The sequence below is a fragment of the Hippopotamus amphibius genome, chromosome 10 (assembly GCF_030028045.1).
Source record: "Hippopotamus amphibius kiboko isolate mHipAmp2 chromosome 10, mHipAmp2.hap2, whole genome shotgun sequence".
Lineage (NCBI taxonomy): Eukaryota > Metazoa > Chordata > Mammalia > Artiodactyla > Hippopotamidae > Hippopotamus > Hippopotamus amphibius.
The window spans coordinates 47,805,499-47,819,261 of NC_080195.1; the positions used below are offsets into that span (position 1 = coordinate 47,805,499).

The 13,763-nt window shown below is 52.5% G+C and overlaps 1 protein-coding gene across 1 annotated transcript in view; it reads left to right on the forward strand.

Annotated features, from left to right (window-relative positions):
* ITGB5 (integrin subunit beta 5) overlaps positions 1–13,763 on the forward strand; it is a 113,615-nt gene that overhangs the window by 89,311 nt on the left and 10,541 nt on the right. The gene's annotated exons all lie outside the window — the stretch shown is intronic.

A 13,763-nucleotide genomic window follows, 5' to 3' on the forward strand; every position in this document is an offset into this window, starting at 1 on the left:
CAGAAACTTTCTGGGATTGAGGAATGGGCATATGAACCACGTACGTTTCTGGCTTCACCATCCAGACTTAGGTGAGATCTTGAGAGAGAAGAAGCGTGTTGGCAAGCCATCTTGAGGACCTGCCTTGTTCCATGCTCTGAGCTCAGCTCTGGGAGTGGAGTTTTCCTACAGCCCGTGCTCACTGCTCAGATCCTGATTCCAGAAATGTTGTAAGCTACAGTTTACCAGTGATTGTGACAAATGAGGTAATCTGAGCATTGGACCTCACCTCACCGCCCTACTCTCTACCTGGAAAGGGAAGTGTGCAGACAGGAGAGCCTGTGATATGGGCTCTGCCCATGCTGTTGAACTTCAGGCCTCATCCAAGGTCTTGGAGTTTGGCTTGTGAAGGAAATAATGAAACTTAAAAAACAAAGGAAAATCCTAGGAAAACCACGAGAATGCCAAAGATAAGATCTAAGTTGTGTAGAATTGGGTGGCATTAACTTTTTGCTGCTATAGAATATTAACACATTAGAAAATTTTCCATTCTTAGTTAAACTGAAAACAATGAGAGACCTCTGGTGACTGAAATAGTTATTCTTAAGGTTCCTTTGTTTCCATTTCTTGGGTGTTGAGCTGTCACTTTGAGTTTGGTCTCGATTTTGGAAACTGTGACATAACTGCTGATAGGGCTCAGTGGCTCAGTGCTTTGGGTGGGGCAGGGCGGTCTTGGATGGAGCCCTGTCTCCCTTTGGGGTAAGTGTTCCTGACTCTCAGAACACTGACCTAAGAGCTCCACCCAGATCCACATGCTCCCTGGTGTCTGAAAGTTGCTCTGAGTTCAACCTGCCAGAAGTTTTGCATCTTCTTGTCAACAAAAGGAACTGCAGTCTGCTACCCCAACATGCACCAAAGCCAATCTACTGACACTGGCTTGTGGTGAAGGAAACACAATGTGTATTGCAGACACCAAGCAAGGAGAATGGGCAGCTTGTGCTTGAAAGACCCAAACTCCGGCAGGGTTTTCAGGGAAGAGTTTTTTTTATTTATTTATTTATTTATTTATTTATTTATTTATTTATTTATTTATTTATTTATATTTTCTTATTTTAAATTTTATTTTATTTTTAATTTATTGGCTACATTGGGTCTTTGTTGCTGCATGTGGGCTTTCTGTAGTTGCAGAGAGCGGGGGCTACTCTTCATTGCAGTGTGAGGGCTTCTTATTGCAGTGGCTTCTCTTGTTGTGGAGCACGGGCTCTAGGCACGTGGGCTTCAGTAGCTGTGGAACATGGGCTTGCTTGTTCCGCCGCATGTGGGATCTTCCTGGACCAGGGCTCAAACCTGTGTCCCCTGCATTGGCAGGCAGATTCTTAACCCGTGCACCACCAGGGAAGCCCTCAGGGAGGAGTTTTTAAAGGCAACATTAGGGGTGAGGGTTGCAGAGTTGCCTGATCAGTCATGGACCTTCTTCTGATTGGCTCATGGTAAGGTAACAGGGTGATATTTTGGGAATCTCAGTTAACGATTTTCTGCCTCCAGCTGGTCTGGGGACTGTGTGCTGGTGGTGAGCATGCAGTCACCCTCCTCTGCTTGGCGGGGGTTTCAGTGTCTGTAAAACTACTCAAGGATATGGCTCAGGATGTTGTCCATAGCCTTTGAGGAGGAGCTGAGTGTCTTTGACTTTGTTTTATGGCTAAACTGGTATTATTTTGTCTTTCTTGACTGCTTTCTTTTGTTTCTGCATTCTCTCAGTTCTCTGATTAAATTTGCTCTTTGAAACTTGGGGAAGGCTTGGGAGGCTGAAGCTTTTTTACACACAAGAGTTGAGGGACAGAGGGCAGAAGGAAGGTCTGTCCCTGGAAGACCCCACAGGGTCCTACTCAGTTTCACTCTCTCCTGGACACCTTCCTGAGCCCTGCCTGTTGCCCTCTGACCCAGGAGAGGGGACCTCCTATCACCCCAGCCCAGAACCACTCTGCCCCAAAAGTCTTGATCAGGTGAACCAGTGCCCTTAAGCTGAAGGCGTGTACTTCCCAGGCTGGTATGCTATCCGACATCATGACGTCGGCCTTTAGGCAAATGGAATAATAATGATGATAATGTCATAATAATGAGGAGGAGGATCTGTTGTAACACTTCTTTGGTATACTGAGGTTTTCTCCTGGGAAACACACTGAGGCTAATTTGTTAGTATTTTGTGCTCTTCATGAGCAAGCGCAGAATCGATTATTTGCACCTCTTGCCTTTCCTACCACCAGCAGACGCACACGGCGGGTCAGCTGTGACCTGCATCAGCTGCTTAACTTGTGGGACACGGAGGTCCAGAACCTAGACTAAAGCACCTTGAGATTCTTGATTCTAGATGCAGAGGAGGAAAACCTCGCAAATAGTTACCTCGTTTCTGTGAATTTTACGCGTGTTGATTAGCTTGAGACCCTTCCCGAATCTCTTTATTACCAGCTCCGCCCTTCCTGCCACCACTCAAGTGTTTGGCCCACGTTTTCCACGTCTTACCTCATAAGAGCTCTTTATTTTGGTCAAAACTTTAGGAAACATTTAGTCTCTGTTTTGCTGAGTTTCTCTGGGTTACATAAGGATAGATCAGACACCGCAGGCCAGTCTGAAGGATACTCCTGGACCAAGAAACCAGCTGAGGTACCTGTCCTTTTATGACGGTTATTTCATGAAAAGCACAGAGCGTTCCTCTTAGTAGTCAGTGGGTGTCTGGCTGCTGTTATTGATGAGGCTGGACCAACTTGCCTTAAATGAACCTTTGTTAGCCTATTCTAATTTATAAAACACTCTTGGCACGAATGGTCTCATTTGGTTGTTGTTCCTCTACCAGGAGGTCGAGGTGCCTGTTACTGATCAGCCCAGTGGCGGAGGCTGTGGCTGAGAAGATTGGCATGTTGGCCACGCTTCCCATCGGTGGTTGGCCCAAAGCCTTGACCTGAGAAAAGCCCACCTACCCGAACCCTCAGGGGATGCTTTTCTCTGGGCGGCTGCTTCCTACCATCTTGCGGCTTGGCTGGGCTCCCAGCAGCCAGGCTTTAGCGTGGCCCACTCGTGTGACATGCCAAACCAGCTCTGTCCACTGCGAGCACTGCTCCAGGCTCTGAACAGTGGCCAGCTGAGGATGGAATGTGGCAACTGTTAACCAACCACAACAACATGCCAGTTTCCCGGGCTGAAAATAGTAACCCTCTCATCCTGTCGCAGTGACCAGGGGAAAGGGGAGTGAATCCATGTCTCCCCAGATGCTGTTGGCATTTCCCCGGAAGTGCCTGTCGGGCAGGTGAAGCCAAACTCAAGAAGTTGATCTGAGGCACCTGTTTCTTTTGGCCACGGGCCTTCTGTTTTTCTTTCTGAGTCAGCATCCTCAGAGTCCTGTGAGGACTGTGGTTCATTGCACTCAGCTGACGATAGACTTCTGTGAAACTGGAAAGGTGAGTTCATTAAGGAACTCGGGATTTTCCATCTTCCCTCCACTGCCTTAATCTCCCTGTGATTGATAGAGCCGGGCCAGACACCAAGTCCTTTCCTTGGCGTGCCCTCTTGGGAAATCCAGGAGTAATTAGAGGGACTTGGCAGCTGGGCGTCAGCATCGAGAAATCAGGTGAAGAAAGGCTAAGAAAAGAAAGGTGACGATATCCTTTGAGAGGGCTCTATTGCCTTTGACAATGGAGTCTTGGCTTTCTAGCCAGAGCTGTCATCTCAAAGTAATCTTGAGGTTTGCAGAAGCTTGCTTAAAGCAGCATCAGCTTATTTGCTTAGCAGTGATCATATTTTGCTGCTCAGATACAGAATGTAACGTGCAGTCCAGCAGATGAAGGCAGAGGGTGAGGGGCTTGTCAGGTCATCATCTATTGGGAAGCACCATCAGTTGAACGTGTCAGGGCGGGTTCGTTGACACTAAGCCAAGGACAGAGGAGCAGCTGGCCCCGGGACTGAGGATGCATCCCTGTTCACATCTCTGAAGAGCCTTCTGCTGGAGAAATCTGAACAATATGCAAGAACAATAGCGGATGCAAAGCCTTTGACTTCTGCTCGACTGTGACCGTGTGTTGCCACAGGAAAGAGAATTCCTAATCTGTATTTCTCATGTCATCCTGAACTCTCTGGGTTTCTTGGGCATTTGTTAAGAATTTGAAATATCTCAAGTGTTTAAGTTAATAGGCATCAAAAACGCTTCTGTTCCTTTCCTAGTTTCCAGCATTGGATATCTTCCCCAGGGCTCCAGGCTTGTCCTGATGGTGTTCACAGCCCCCAACGGCCAACAACATGTTCTGAGCACCTACTGTGTGCCCAGCACCGTGCTAGACATTGGGCAAACAAAAATAAAACACCTCCTTTGATTTTGAATGGGTTTGAGGGCTAATGAGATGAGGCAGATGGGTAAACAAATATATCCCTGTGATAAGTGATTGTATACCTCTAGCTACCCTGTTAACCAAGCCTTCTGGTCAGCTCAGGACTCTTCAATCTTTAAGAAAAAAAAAAAAGAATAGAAAAAGAGAAACCCTCAGTGCCCACCCCCGCGCAGTGCAAGCTGCTCTTTCCTCTATACTCACAGGCATATCCCTCAAAACATGTGTCTGCACTCACTGATTTCATGTATCACCTCCAGGGCAGCCCTCACTGCAGTCCAGTTTGGATTCAGACCTGTGTTGAGCTGCAGCTGATGTTGACCACGCCCACCTTGGAAAGCTCTCTCCCCACTGTCAGTCAAAACTGTGTAGGCGCGTTTGTGGGACCCTTCTCCTCTGGCAGTCTGTGGTTCAGTGCTGGGGTTGTCCAAGGCACGGCTTTGCTGTCTGCTCCCCCGGAATCTCTCTCTGGAATCTCACCCGCCCATACCTTCAGTCACCCTTGTGCTGCTCAGTTTCTCAGACCTGCTCCCGAGCTCCCTCTAGCTCCACTTGGATGTCTTAAATGCACCTCAGTCTCAGGATATCTCAGACTGATTTCATGACCTTGCTGCCAGCCGTGGTCCTCTTCTGATTTTCCTTATCGCCACGTTCTATCCAGCTGTACAAGCCAGAAACCCAGGAGTCATCTTTTCTCCTACCTCCTCCTCAACTCCTGCGTTCTATCTGCCACCAAGTCTTGTCCACTCACCTCTTACATTTCTTTGAAATTTGTCTTCTCCCCACCTGTGCTACCACCATCCAAGTTCGTCTGTTCCCCACGCTGCAAAGTAATTGTTTCAAAACAAAAATATGCTAAAGTCCAGCATGTTTGAGAGGCTTGGAGTGGTTTGGGAACTTGGGGTGCCTGGGGGCGCAGGGGCAAGTGAAGAGACTCGAGAGGTAGGCTCTGAACAGCCTTGTATGTTGGGCACAGCTTAAATGTGGAAACTGTGCTTTTGGTGGTGAGGAGCCATTGAAGGGTTTTAAGCAAAAGAATGTCGTCACATGGTTTATATTTTAGGAAAATGATGGAGGAGGCCACGTGGACAGTAATTTGGGAAGGGGCAGAGCACAACGTGAGCAGTCAACCAGGAGAACGCTGCAGTGTCCAGCCGAGGTGCTCAGCTTCCCTCTAGTGATGGGAGTTTATTGTCAGGCCATTTGGGGGCTAAATGATAAATTCAAACTCCTCCATCTAGCCCCCAGGCCCTCCTTCCTCCACAGTCATCCTCCCTCACTCCCTCTTTCCCTTCCTTCCTTCTCTCCCTTCCTTCTGTCTATTTATATACATGCATGCCTGCAAACACACAAGCATACACACAGGCCCACGTCTCGCCCCTGGGTACCGTTCGTGTCTGCCTCTCCTTTTCAAATATTTCCCTTCCAGGCTGCCCACTGTCTCTATCCATCCTCACAGATGAGTGCATCTTATTTTTTGCACCCAAAATGCCTTCTCTCCTCTACTACGCCCAGACCTGTAGCTTAAGCTAGAGCCTGGCCCAGGCTGTCCAGGTTTCTCCCTGCTTTGACCTGGAATAGTAAATGTCAGTGGTGGAGGAAAGGTAGAGCTCAGTACTTACCGCCCTTACTTTACAGATAGGACAGTGGAGGCCAAGAGTGATTGAAGGGTCAGTGATTAAAAGAGCCAGGCTTGGGACTTCCCTGGTGGTCCAGTGGTTAAGACTCTGTGCTTCCCATGCAGGGAGTGCAGGTTTGATCCCTAGTCAGGGAACTAGGATTCTGCATGCTACATGGCGCAGCCAAAAAACCACAAAAAAAACAGAAAACAAACAAAAAAACCAGCCTTGGGGAAGGGTGTGTTGTACATTTTTAAGCTAAAAGACAGCCTGGGTCACCTTGAATACTTATCCTATGTGTTTCAATTTTTATCACTTAGTCATGACTGATCCCAGTGCTGACACCTGTCTGCTGCCTGACTTTGGATAAATTACTTGGTTTCTCTCTGCCTCATTTTTCATATTTGTAAAAATTAGGGTAATAACTGTACCACCATGTAGGGTGATCGGGACTACTAATGAGAAGATCCAAGTAAAGTGCTTAGAACAATGCCTATCCTATTGTGAGTACTCCATTCTCTATTAAGAGATTCTGATGGTTTGATGTCTCAGTGAAATTAGAAATTTCTTGAAAGCAGTAAACCTTGCATTTCTTTATTGCAAATTTACAAAGAATTCCCGAATCCTGTGAGATAGACAAGCCACCGTCCCTCTTTCATTGACGAGGAAACTGGACCGCTGCCCAGGGCCAGCAAGTAGCTAGGTGAGGTTGCGTGGTAGCCGCTGCCCAGAAAAGGCATCCCCAGCAGAGAGGTTCCCAGTAGAGTGACAGACCAGGACTGAGTTGGCCTGAGGAGACTGTGAGAGAGCTGGCTTACGGGGCTGGTGCTGAGCGAGCAGTGCTGTGCTGTCTTTGGGAGGAGCAGCCCTCAGTTGGCAAGTTCTCCAGCCAGTAACTCATCCTTGGCAAGAGCAGGCCGTGTTTACAGGCTTGGGAAGCCGGTGGTGAGAAGGACATGGCCTTTCAAGAGCAACTTCTCGCTAGCCCCGGAGGTTTATTTAGTTTCTTCGGAGGTGCCCAGAGCCAGGCTAACTAAGATCCCTCATGAGGGAACTGGGTAGATGTCCTGTGCATTTCCAAAATCTCTGTTCTCTGCTTTTTCTGGCACCAAAGCCAGTGCATGGAAGGGAACACTGAGACAGTGGGAGGGGTGCATTCCCATTGGGACCAGACTCAGAGACACTGAGAACACCCGCCCACTGTGTAATCCTAACCTCATCAGCCAGGCACCAGGAAGAGTGCTTCTTAGGAGGGATTTCCCCTTCCCCGTCCAAAGCCCCGGACACAGAGGCCGGGCCCTTGAGAAGCCCGTGTGTGCGTTTGGCCACAGGTCAGCCTGGTCTGGCTGCGGTGCCCCATGGAGGTTATGCGCGTGCCCAGGACGTCTGTGTCCACAGGCTCAGCGAGCGGCTCCCGGCACCCGCTCGATGCTCAGGGAGGCAGGGCTGTGCGCCTCCCGTGGCTCAGCAGCCCTGGCTGGAGGCACAGAGAGCTCTGGTTGGCTCTCCTGCTCCTTTTAAGACGGCTGTCGGAGAGTTCCAGGAGCCGGGCCCAGGGTGTCACCCAGAGGTGTCCACACTGCAGACGAGACCTGACTTACCCGTGGCAGGGAGATCACCCAAATGAGCAGAGGCTTTCCAGCCCACAGCTCTCTTAACCACTTCCTGTTTACAGGCTGCCTGTCCTGAGAAGAGGGGAGAGAGAGGAGGGAGAGACGATGGGCAGACTGAGGGCTGTGAGAGGAGGGATGCCAGGGGCTGTGGGAGAGAGAGATGCCCGTGGGGGTGCTGTGGGGGCGGCAGAAACTGCGAGTGTGTGCTTGAGTGAGCGAGGGACATGGACAGTGGGAGAGGGAGAGGGAGAGGCAGGAGCGAGGGAAGCGCCCTTCCTGCCCAGCGAGCTGGGAGCGGAGCGCGGCCCTCCCCTCCGCAGCCCTCTCCCAGCCTGCATGGCCTCCCGGAGGGGAGGGGCGGAAGCTGGCCAGTGAGGGGAGCACGGTGCGCTCCCCAGCCTGGATGGCCTCCCGGAGGGGAGGGGCGGAAGCTGGCCAGTGAGGGGAGCACGGTGCCCTCTCCCAGCCTGGATGGCCTCCCGGAGGGGAGGGGCGGAAGCTGGCCAGGGAGGGGAGCACGGTGCCCTCTCCCAGCCTGGATGGCCTCCCGGAGGGGAGGGGCGGAAGCTGGCCAGTGAGGGGAGCACGGTGCGCTCCCCAGCTGGATGGGAGCTGCTTTTGGACCAGCTGTGCAGAGACGATTTGCACCCCGAGGGCCTGACGGCTGCCTGGTTGTGACCTTTGCTGCTGAGCCAGGCCAGGATGGGGAGAAGACACCCACGTCTTGTTTCTGCCCCGTCCCAGGCTGGCTCCTTCCTTCCTCCAGCCCCAGGGCCCTCACACAAGTCCTCTGAGGTCAGCCCGGGGCCGCTTCGGGCCTCTGCAGACTGGAGTCCAGCTTGAGGCTGAGGGCCGTGTTTGCCCTGCCTCAGACATCCAGCTGTCCCCTTCCTGCTGGGGGCCCGAGCGCCCCCCAAGCAGGGCGTCCGGTGCCATCGGGTGTCAGCCTCCCAGCCAAGTCTCGGGGGTCCAGTGAGCATCTCCACCAGGCCCTGGGTGTTTGGGCTGGATGGGGATTAGGTAACCTTATGGGGGCCTTTAACCCTGGAAGGTTTTTTGGTTTCTGTTCTTGGCCATGCTGTGCAGCTTGCAGAATTTTAGTTCCCCAACCAGGAACTGAACCTAGGCCCTGGCAGTGAAAGCTCTGAGTCCTAACTACTGAATGGTCAGGGAGCTCCCTAAGCCTGGAGCTCTTTCATCCAAGCTCCCAGAAAGTATTCCCTCTCCCATCCTCTGAGATCATCTACTCCAGGTTTCCCATCCTCCCCCTCCCATTATAACGGCAGCAACAATGTTGAGGCTAGCTGGCATTAACTGAGCACTTATATGCCAAACACGAAGCACTTTAGACAGGCTAAGTGATTGGACTCATACAACAACCCTATTGGGGGATCTCTATTGGCCCCATTTTATTTTATTTATTATTTATTTGTTTAGGCTGCATGGGGTCTCCGTTGCAGCATGCGGGATCTTCATTGTGGCACATGGGCTTCTCTCTGGTTGCGGCGTGCGGGCTCCAGGGCGCATGGGCTCTGTAGTCTGCAGCGCCCGGGCTCTCTCGTTGCGGTGTGCGGGCTCAGTAGTTGTGGCACGTGGGCTTAGTCGTCCCACGGCGTGGGGGACTGAACCCGTGTCCCCTGCAGTAGAAGGCGAAGTCTTTACCACTGGACCCCCGGAGAGTCCCTAGTGGCCCCATTTTAAAGTGAAGAAACCAGAATGTAGAAGGGTTAAAAATCAGTTACTGCTGGTGAATAGCGGATTCAGGAGGCCAACCCAGGCTTCCTGATTACAGAAGCCACATGTCAGCCACCACACTCCCCTGCCTCATTTTCCACGTTTCCTTGTATCCCTGCTTTGGTGTCCCCCACCCATGTTCCGTGGTAAACAGGCTCCCCTTCATCCTCCGCCTCCTGCAGGAATGCCCGCCCCTCCCCTTCCTGAGGACGAGGGGGGCTCCTCCCGCCCGTCAGCCCCCCCTCCCCCCCCCGCCCCGCTCCCGCAGATCCTTGCTTCCCACCCCCTTGAACTGCCCACTTCTGAGGTTGTGCCCTCCCACTGCATGATCCCGACGTCTCCTCATCCCTCCCTCCGGTCGCCCCTGCGTGGCGCCGTGACCGCTGCCTGCTGCACCGGCCTCCGAGCTCCCCGCTTGCTCAGCTCCAGAGGTGGTCGTGTGCCAGCCGCGGCAGTAGGGGCTTGATTTCCATTAACACTAGTATTTCTGATGACACGCCCACGAAGAAGGCATTGTCCTCACTGGCAGATGAGGAAACGCTCATCAGTCAGGTTTAGGGTCTTGTCCAAGGTGATGTAGCCAGTGATGCAGGACACACTTGAACGTGGTCCTTGCATGCAGCTGGTCAGGGTTATCCTGAGCTCCTCCGGCCTCAGCCCTCACCCCCCAAGCTGCGTCCTCTCTCCCTCCCTCTCTTTCCCGCTCCCTCTCTCTCTCTCTCTCTCTCTCTCTCTCTCTCTCTCGCCCACTAATCTCTCTGCTATGATCTCTTTGAGAGTTTGTTCTTCTCTTGATCCCTCTACGTCCTCCCAAATTTTCTCTTCTGTATCTCTTTAATCAGAAGGATGCTCAAATATCCCCTCTTCCAAATCCCCAGCCTCTTTCCTCCCCATCTCTTCCTTTCCCTGCACGACCAGATTCCTTGTGGGAGTTGCCGTGCTCGCCGTGGCCGCTTCGTCACTGCACTACCGGTGGATTCCACCCTCACCACCCCACTGCCCTGCAGGGTTTGCCCTTCTTGACCTCCAAGCGCACTGGTGCTGGGGCTTCCGCCCATGCCCCCTCCCTGCCCTCTGGCAGCTCCTTCCCAGCCTGCTTCAAGGGCGCCCTGCCTCTGAATAGCCAGTATTCTACTTTATCAAGGGAGGCAGGGGCTGCATCCTGGCCCATAGCCCACACAAGCACCCTTTTGCTGATGGAAAGCTGTTGAATTCTGCGGAGCTGAAATTCTGTATAAACAGACACATTTACAACTTCCTGTCCATTTAGCTATCCATCATTCTAACAAAGGTACTAATAATGACTTGCACGTGGAGCAGTTTACAGCTTACAGAGCGCTTTCACGTGCCCTTCGGTGTCTCTATCTATGTGTAATGAAAATATTTTTATGTCTGCACGGTATTAAACAGGCAGCATGAAATTCAGCGCACTTTGCCAAGGTGCTGGGGAGGTACTACAAATGAGCTTTGTTTTGACAAAGAGTCCTTGCTCTGGCCCTCTGAGCGCTGTCAGCCAAGGTCATGTTGCCATTCCCCGTGCAGTTCTCCTGGGGATTGATGGGTTATTGAGTCTGGGGACGGGACTGAATGACCCTCATCATTTTAATAACGTGTGTTTCTACTAGGGCACTGGGAGAGGCCAAGGGCTGACCTGAGGATGTGGAAATCTCTGTGTGTACAGGTTGAGGCCCGAGTGCAGGACCTGAGACGTTTGGATTAGGACAAATTGTGACTAGATTTATGTAGTTTATGACACTCTCTATGGGTCAGACTTTCTAAAGGAGACTTGGAAACTTTAACCGAAGCGGTGTTTGTATCTTGTATGCTGGCTCCTACCAGTCAGTAGAACCTCCTTGGAGGACAGGGTTGAGGAGGATTCTGAGGCCAAGCCCAGGCTCCCTGGCAGAGAATCCCTTGATGAGACGGCATGGCCTGCCACGGGAGTGAAGGAGGATGAGGCGGTGCGCGCCCCCTCTCTGCTGGACCTGCTTTCCACTGTCTCTTAGAGGTGATGGACCACCTGACAAACTGGGACCGTCACAGGAGTCCCTGAGCACAAGCGGTTTCAGCCATTTCACCGAGCGTGGCTCCTTGCCTGGTTTGACTTGCTGGGAATTTGCTTCGGGGTTGGCAAATGTTTGAGGCCGGAGAGCCACGTGGATGAGGACTTTCCGATATCCCACAGCCATCAGTGGCTCCCACCTGCTTGCCCGCCCTGCTACCGTGGGCCGGCGCACTTCGTGCTCTCACAGGTTCTTTGCACAGTGTTTCTTTCTCGCCACACCCTTGCTGCTCAGGTGCTGTGGGAGGCTTTCAGGAACAGCGTATGTCTCTGGCGGTGAGTCCTGTCCCTCTCTAAGCAGCCACGGTGACCTTTGGTGAATTACAGCTCCCACTCTCTCCTGCTCTTGACCCCTAACTCTCTACGTGCACCCCAGATCTAGGGACACACCCAACTGTTTTGACCTCGGACTGGGTTTTAGAGCTCTCAGGCCTTCATGGTGTCAGATGCACCCAAGGCAGCTGGGTTTACTTGCCAGTTAACGATCATGGTGGAAAGTACAGAGCAGCTGGCACCTTTGCCATCTTCTCAGTGAGCAGAGCTTCTCACATTAGATGCCAGTCACCACGGGAAGCAAGTTCTTTCTTCCACACACATACCCACACGTCACCCAGAACAAAATGATATGTTACCTCTTCTCCAAACCTTTGACATTTTGGAATGTTGCATCGGGTTTATATTTGGTTCATTTGCTATTGCTGCCAAAAAACGGAGCAGGAAGGAAAACAACACTCACCGTGTCAAGCAGAGCAGCCCCTCTGGCCCGAGCAGTGACTCTGCTGCTCGTGTCTGTGCCACCAACCATGCCTCTTGTGTTTTTGCTCTGTGGGATGGCGTGATGTACAGCCACTGGAGAGGCCAGAGCCATATTAAAAACCTACCCCTGAAGTGCACTGATGTCTGCAGCTCACTTTGAGATGCACTTAAAAATATATGGATTGATGGGCGGATAGAGGGATGGGTTGCTGTGTGATAAAGCCGCCGGCAACATACTGATGGCGGGATGGGGTGGTAGGTAGATGGATGTTCTCTGTACAGTCCTTTCAACTTGGCTGCAGGTTTGAAATTTTCCTAATAAAATATTGGGGGGAAAGTGACCCTGACAGTGAACCATTTTAATTTAAAACAGCCTCTTGATCAATGTGGTCCTGAGCCCAGGAGTGAGAGAGCTGTGCAGATTGGATCCATTTCGTTTGGGAAGACTTCCTGTGGAGGGTGGTTTCCTGCCTGCCAGGGCTGTTCAGGGATTGGTGGAGAGGAGGGGTGTGCAGGCCTTCCTCCCAGGGTGAGCTGTGGGCTCTGCTGCCCTCTCCCCCTAACCCCCCTCACCCACCCCCACCCTGTAACCCGTGAGCAGGGGTGCTGCTCTCTCCTGTGGCCCACACATTACACACCAACTTGCAGGCCGTTCAACTGCACTCCACAGCCTCCACCTGGCTGGGGCCTGGCTTTCCTCACCTCCCCCAGAGGGCTGCCTTATGCCTCGGCGCTGCCTGTGAAGGGGGAGGGCGCTCTCTCCCCGTACAGTGTCTGCCGGGGCTCTGCACACAAGAGAGGCTGTCCCACGTGCATGGGAGGGAGGGAAGGCTTGGCGGCTCCAGATGGCCTCCCTGCCTCCTGCAGATTCTAGGCAGTGCAGAGCAGACAGGGCAGGGAGGGAGACAGGAAGGAAGTGGGGGTGAAGAGGCTCTCTGGGCTTAGGTCCTGACCTAAATCGTGGGTCACACTCGGGGGAGGGGGTCTCAGAAGGTGCTGAGCTCCAGCTGGCCGAGAGTGGTGGGAATAAAATGCAAGGTCCCCCTGTCTGGTGCCATCCCCTGCCTGTCTGGTCTCCTGCTAGTCTGTCAGTGGGTTCTCAGTAAGTACAAATTCTTGGTCCTGTTACTATTAGGCTTCGCAAAATGGCACGAGAAAGGAAAATATGCTGCAGTAATAGTATAAGGAAGATGTTTAAAAATTAAGGGCCATTTGTAGTACTGCTTTCTGCCTCTGTTAGCAGAAAATAGAGAATCCACTACCTGCCGGGCTCCTGGACCCCTTGGAGGCTGGGGCTCTCCGTGCTTTTCACTGCGCAGCATACACACGCGTGTGCCCAGTGCACGCACTCTCTCAGTCCTCTGAGCCCAGCAGCTCCGCTGCCTGTGATGCCTGCGGAACCGGGTGCCCAGCTCCTCGTCCCTTGCAGGCTCTGGAAGGGTTCCTCCCGCAAGGGGGAGCAGGGGGGCCCTCCACTGGTTCTTATGATCGGGGCCTACTCTGTCCTCTTCTGAGAGGCCACAAACCCTGGAGTTCGGACCACGGGCCCTGGAGCCACTCCCTGGTTCGGGTCCTGGCCCTGCAGCCACTAGCTGTCTGACCCTCAAGAAGCCGCTTCATCCTTTTG